Source organism: Teleopsis dalmanni, chromosome 2 (genome assembly GCF_002237135.1).
Source record: "Teleopsis dalmanni isolate 2A chromosome 2, ASM223713v2, whole genome shotgun sequence".
Lineage (NCBI taxonomy): Eukaryota > Metazoa > Arthropoda > Insecta > Diptera > Diopsidae > Teleopsis > Teleopsis dalmanni.
Genome location: NC_051847.1, coordinates 109540072 through 109547732, shown reverse-complemented (window position 1 = coordinate 109547732; position 7661 = coordinate 109540072). Strand labels below are relative to the sequence as shown.

Here is a 7661-nt window from a genome sequence, read left to right as displayed (position 1 = left end):
CCTACATAAACTTCAAATATCTGTTAATTCGGAATGCAAACTGTGCCTCCACGATGAGGAAACACCTATGCATATTATTTGTGACTATCAAACTTTAACAGCGCACAGAAGGAAGTTGAATTTTGGAGAATTTTTGTCACCACTACAGACTAAGAGCTCTTTGTCAGATTTAGTTCTGGTCTTTGATCATAAGGCTTTAAAGGGCTTTGTGTAATTAAAAATGAATTTGATGCAATAGGACTCTTCTGGCTGCAATATCGGCAAATAATGTTGTACATAAACGTTTCGCAAACGATTTCCACATGTTTTGTGTTTTTAAATGTAATAAACGAATTCACACTACATAACCTCAAATTGCAATTCACATTTTTTTTAATACAATTTAACGAGCGAGTGTTGAAGTGTATATTATATATACGCCCGTTTTATAAAATTCTATATATTTATAGTAAATCATATTTATAGTCTCGCATTGAGGCGTCACTACCTTCCGCTTAGTCTCAAATGAGACAATATGTTAACAGTAATAGTGGGAATGCGACCAATAGATATATTAGCACAAGAAGTATAGCGCATGTACATACAGAAGCAGCAATAACAAGAGATGTCGGAAAGCAGCGAAGTATTCAAGAATGACAGTGCAGATAGGTGACATCAGAAAAAGGAAGATGGATAAACGCACTGATAAATGACATCGACCTTTGGGTGCACCGCAAACATGGAGAAGTTCACTATTTCCTTACCCAAATACTTAGTGATCACGGTTGCTTTAAGTATTACCTTCATCGCTTTAAACATGAAATTGATGCTAATTACCTAATTGGACACATTAGGTGCATGCTGGATGTTAGACACGTGTGTTTTAAATGCCCGCGTTGTAACGAAAAGTGACAAACCGTTCGATTGTAGTAATGGAAGGGGTGCGCGAGACAAATAATCGGCATTTGCGTTTACTTTTGAATTTTTGTATATAACTTCGTAATCGAATCTGTTTAAAAATTCTACATAGTTAGCCATTCTACTTATGCATAGTACAAGAAGCGACTTGCTGAGTTAAAGAGTCTATAATAACGGCTTATGATCCGTGTTCAATATTCAATGACGAGCAGTGCAATAATTTTTCATTCTCTGAACGATGCGACAATTTTTCAAATTTTTGCACTGCCCACACAAATGCTAGTGCCTCTTTATTGTTGCATTTATTATCATATTAAATAAATTTTCCAATTTCGGAATTGGATGTTCAATAATGATCATTTGTGGATGAACTGTAATTGCCTGTAATGCGAATATCACCATGTTTCTTTGCGACAACATGTTTAGTCGAAACCCATTCCGAATGATCTACTCTCTTTACATTGTGACCGAAAAGGTTCCGGAAATTTTAAATAAAACGCAAAATTCTTAATCTTCATCAATATTTATTTTATCTCCTTCAAAATATGCTCCATTAGAAGCGACACACAAATGCCAACGTTTCTTCCAATCATCAAAACATTTTTTATAGGCGCTTTCCGGTATGGCTTTGAGTTCCCTCTGCGAATTCTGTTTTACGTCTTATATGGATTCAAAACGCGTTCCTCTGAGTGGTAATTTGAGTTTGGGAAACAGGAAAAAGTCACACGGTGCAAGATCAGGTGAATACGGTGGCTGTTCGATGGTATTTATTGAATTTTTGGCCTTAAAATCGTTGATAATGTTGGCTCGGTGCGAGGGAGCATTATCGTCATGAAAAATCCATGAATTATCCTTCCACAATTGAGGCCGTTTACGGCGGATAGCTCTCACGACCGATGCCTAGCTCTCGTGCTATCTCTCTAACACTCACATGAGGATTTTGGAACACGATTTCCTTTGCCTTTTCAATGTTTTCGTCGGTGGTAGAGGTCGAAGGTCGTCCAGAACGCGGCATGTCTTCGACGGTCGTACGACCGTCCTGAAAGGCTTTGTACCACTCATAAACTTGAGTTTTCGATAAAACTGATTCCCCATAAGCCTTTTGTATATATATATTATGTATATATATATATTATGTGACTTTTGTTTCTTATTCGAGAAATGTCCATGTTTTTTTGTCAGATTGGAGTGGTTCGATACCACTCAAAAACAATGAGGCTATATACAACTACCACGTGGGCTATTATCACATATGATATGTCGTTATATAGTTATATGGGAAATAAGAACTTAATTTAAATACACCCTTGTCTTATTAAGAATGTTATAAAAAATAGGCTTTCCTAGATGCAATTTATCAATTCCTTTCACACTTAATAAAATTTTTGATGCTACAAAGAATCTATATTTATTAGAATTGTCTGTAAAAAGTTAAACAGCTAAGACTACTAAGAAATTATAGTAGACAAAATATTCGTGCCAGTAATGAAATGTGAGTACAAAAAACTATATGAGCTTTTATGTTTTGTGAATTATTTCCTATCTTAGAATATTGAATTTTTATAAAAGGACTTTAAATATAAATGTTTTTGGAAGGTTACTCAGTCAAACTTAGTAAACAATAATCTTCACTTTTATTTGAGGTTCCACTGTATTTCTAATTCAGGATAAGCCTGTTATAAACTCAAAAGTCATCAAACTAGTTACGGATTATCAATTTAAAAACATATTGTGATTGTAAGGGCAGTTAAGCTGTACTTTGAATATTATTATTGTTATTAGCGAGTATAGTCATAGATTTTGAAGTTTACAAAACCGTTAAAGAATATAAACTGTATTTAAACGAAATTTCGAGTTTCTAACGATTTTTTTAATTTTATTATTAAAAGTTTAAGCATGACATTGTCCAACAGCCGGTACTGCGGCCAGAAGTGTCCTATTGTACCAGTTTTAGTATTGATTACACAAAGCCCCTTTAAGCTTTGTGAAAAAAGTCTACAACTAAATCTAGAGAAGAGAACGTCTATGCCATTTTGAATAAGTGCCGGGAATATACTTTCATTTTTTGGGGACTTGAAGGGACTGAAAGAATTTACTGCCCATCTTAATTTATCGATGTCGAATATGATACCAGAGAAGGACTTTAATCGACTATCTGGTTGTTCATATCTTAACGTGCGCCTATCCATGGATGAATCACATAAGATCGAACCGGGAAAGTGCACACGTAGTAAATGTGGCAAACTTTCCGCGAAATTCGCTGTGAAGAGACCATCACTCTTTCGGAGACGGAGTGTTTTCAACACTATCACAGAAAGTTTTCCATGACTTCCGTTTAGATTTTGTAATCTCATTGTTGTATGCGGTCAAGGACATTTTGTAGTCTACCCACACCCCTGATCGCTTAGTTAAATTAAAATTAATAAATTAAATTAATTAATTAAGCGTCCTAACCTCCCTGCGCATTACTTCAAGTCTGTTGACCCACCATGGCACAACCCGTGTGGAAGTACGGAGTTCACCCTTACATGCATCTTCATGCGCTTGAGAGATAACAGAGTTCATTTGGCCTGCTGCTAGTTCGAGTTTATTAATATGACCGATTGAATTCAGCAATTGGTCCTCCTTACTAGATAAGGATAATCTGAAGACTTACCAGCTAATACGCTTACGTGAGGCTGTTGAATTACAAGTATAATCTGACCCGGTAGTTCAAAAATAATGAGTTGATGGTCAGAAGAAACTTACTTTGAGACCCTCCAATTAACAACATAATTGGAGATAAATTGGCTAGAAAGAGTAAGGTCAAGAACTTCTCTTCTAATGGCATTAATAAAAGTAGGTTCAGAACCATTGTTCAATATGCTGATGTGGTTACTGCTCAAGTATTCTAAAAGCTTTTGCCCTTTTTTGTCGCCCGTCCTTTGTTGTATTATTCGTCTGCCTCCATTCTGGACCAGTATATTCCAAGAAGCAACAACGATATGGAATAGAGAACCTTCTGCAGTCCGCTGTAGCAGTGCTTAAGTTCTTGCTTTAAGCCTTGGACCTTGGTGTTTTCAAAGTCACAGCTTTTCGGAAAATATCCTCGCCCTAGGTATGTCTTTGGGAACTCCGATTTCTCAGTCATTTTAACACACAGTTTTGATTTAGTTGCAATCGCAGTCGCCACATCTCTAGAGTGTCCTTGGCTCATATAAGCCTTAAATCTCCGCTTCTGCATTGAGTACAGTTTTACAAAACCCTTCTGGTCATGTAAGCTGATCTTATTCATGTTGACATTGACAATGGTAGCCCCTGACTGTCCAGAACATAGACTAACTTCATTAATGTCAACGGAGGCAGCATCAGATACATCAGTTTCTGTGCTGCTAGCATCAGTGTACTGTTAAAAACTGACATTTTCCACAGCATGTATATTTTCGCAGATGTGTTCAACAGTATCATCTGTATTATGTACTTTGTCCTGTGACACAACAGTCGACTGGACGATGTTTAGTAGCTGCCCGACAGCAGTAGAGTTTGATGCGATGAGGGTAGCATCATCCCCTTTAACTATTTTATTTTTGTTATCCATAAGATTCCACGAGTGTTAGGAAAGTATAAGGTCACCGTCCGTAGAGCCCATTTACTCACAAAAGGCTAATTGAAAGCGGAGGTCGCCTGGTATCCGCAGTTTGCTATTAAGGTCGTCACTATCTCCGCGACCAAGTCTCTACAGGCATAGCTGTTCCACCGTAGTTTAGAGGGTTGTTCGGGTCTCATTCGTACAAACATGCATACCACACCATATATTCTTACGTAAGAAATAAACTATAGGGACAGAGAATAGAGTTAAAAGTTTATTTATACTATGAATCAAACCCAGGGTGTTTTCCTTTACATCGCCCAGTTGTTGGCGACCTCAAAGCAACAGAGACATGACCTAACTGCTTTGAGGCCATCAATCCTACAAACAACTACACTTCCAATAAAGGCCGATCGATTGACTCACGAACTTAGTGAGTAGCACTAAAATGTAAAAATCCACCTACTCCCCGAGACGTTTAGATGTTAAGAAGCCATTCGGACCATGCCAGTCAGTTCATATACAACTACACATAAACTACTACTATTACATAAAACACACTACTGCATAAAATACAAATACAACTACGTAAAAACATAGACTACATGACAACACAAACTACCTTAAACCTAAAAGATAGATCTTGGTTGTACACCTCGCTCTAAAAAAGCGATGAATATTGCAGTCATCAGACAGATGCCAGGTGATTGTGAATATCCAATTTTTATAGTCCGAGTAGTTGCTAAGCCCCTACACCACGTCAAGGTGCCTACTGCGTAGGGGTTCAAACTTTTTTTAAATATTTTAGGCTCCTAAAAAGCACCAATTAGGCGACGACTTGTGGTGTTTTTCATATTATAAAAAAAACTTTTGGTATTGGTTTTTTTTTCACAAAATATTTTGTAAGTTTAGAATTGTACTTAGATCAAAAACATTTTATGATTGTCATAAGAATTACGGGTAATTTATGTTGGAAAATATTGACTATGCTGGCACTCAAAATAAATCATAAAATCTGAAATGATCAATTCAATTAGATACATGCATCTAATGTATATATTCATGATATCACAACTGTAATCAGCTTAAAATACAGTACGCATATGCTTATGCATTTAAATACTTGACAACCGAAGTATAATTTACAATGCGTAGTATAGTATTGTGCTAACAATTAAAAAGTGAAATTATAAAGTAGAACAATTGAACTTGTTTTTTGAAAAAGCAAAAAACTAAAAGCAAAAAGCAAAAAATAAAATAATAAAAAATTATAAATGAGGTCTTGACTGATTTAAATTTGTGGTTAATTTTGAATTTACACTAACAACAACTCTAGAAATGAAGCCAACGCGCCTATCAAAATAATTCGAAGCCGCTCCACCACGTACTCAAGAAGCCGAAACTGTTCTTCAGCGTTTCTTAGTGTTCGTCTCTTACGTGTCTTTGAGGACTTAACGAAAATAGCAAGAGACTAACCTAACCGCACATGAAATGAAAATAAAATTTTTTCTTGAAGTTGTGGATCCGTTCTTTGTGTGCGGTGCGCATGGTCAAATAGTTATGGGCGCTAAGCGTTGAGTCAGTGCTAGCGTCTGTGCAACAGCGTTGTTAGCTAAGCGGACTTTAAATGAGAAAATGTGACCCAAAAACGTGTGGGCAATTTGGAAAAAAGTCATTAAAAAATTAAAAATAAAAAACTTACATTTAAATATATCTGCATGGTTCCTCATATATTCAATTTTATGCAGCGATTTAAAATAATTGTTTTCCCCCCAAATGCACTTTCTTCGTAGTTTTGCATAAATGTTTTAGTTTTATTTTTTACTATTTGGAACTTATTAATATGCCGCACTCATTCCCGGCGTTTGCATATTTTTCACCTTTTTTCGGGCTAACAATTTTTTAATGTTGTTGTTATTGGCATTGGCATTTTATATTTCAAGTGCATTTTCAGCTATTTTATATTTTGGGTTCAAAACGTGATTAACATTTACAATACATATTGGCATTTTAAAAATAGGTTTCCATCTTTATTTATTTTCTTTATTTTTTACCGCTACGAATCGTTAATTTCGCGATTAAGACTGTAGTAGACTAATAAAACAAAATTGTTTATATGAACCATAGTATTATTTACATCTTCTGTGAATTTCTAATCAATAATTACAACTTAACATAATAGTAAAACCACATCAATTTTATGCATGAACACATGTAAATGTAATAATACTTAACATTGTTATCTGTTTTGTACATAAAAATACAAACAAACGATTGGGACGGAGACGTTTAAGAAAACAGATACATTTTCATCGCGACTAGGAACAAATCTCAACTATTTATTTGATTTCATTTTATAACTGCTACATTATTTGCAACCCGAATATTCACTATTGCGGGTAATAAGCTTGGTAACGTGGTAACAGTGCAACCCATTAACAACAGAATTAATAACGAATAACACATTGTAATGTTACTACTTTACTAAAGACCTTTTTTAATTAGAATTTGCATCGTTTTTTTTATTATATAATAAATATTTCCAATTTTCATATACATTAAAAAAATGTACGGCGTTTATTCTTACGGCGTTTTCGATTGATAAATCTGGACACAATATAGATTTACTCTCGATCTGTCAAATTTTGTTACTAAATGTAACATTTTTAGAGTTATCCTACATTTTTGTAGTAGTGTTAGTAGACATTTAGTAGACACGTATTTCATAAATACATATATCGAATCAAATTAAATATTATTTACCGAGTCATATAAAACAGCTATTAATTTCAGAGTAATCTTGCTATTCTGGTAAAAAATCTAGAGTGTTATATACAGTTATATAAAGTTATAAATCGTTATAAATCGACAGTTACCCGTTACCTGCAATATTCCTATGACCAGGAACCCAGATAAGCTGAACGTTAGCACACATAGCTAGATCGTTGAGGGAAATACGGCAATTTTGAGTAATGATTGATGAGGCTGAGGAGCTTACCAATGATTTAATGGCAGCTTGGCTGTCCGAGAAAATAGAATAATTTTCTTCAGAGGGACGATTGACTCTAATTCTTCCTCGATTGTCGAATAAATTTCGTACTTGGTTTCATATGATTATTGGAAAAGGTATTGATGTCTATGGGATTGCTTTCTTTAAAAAGTTCAAAGTACTTGTCTTTCGGTACTTAAAAAGTAG

General features: G+C 35.0%; 1 protein-coding gene across 1 annotated transcript in view; it reads right to left on the bottom strand.

Moving 5' to 3' along the window:
* LOC119675420 (serine/threonine-protein kinase PAK 3-like) overlaps positions 1-7661 on the bottom strand; it is a 32910-nt gene that overhangs the window by 9892 nt on the left and 15357 nt on the right. The window lies entirely within an intron of this gene.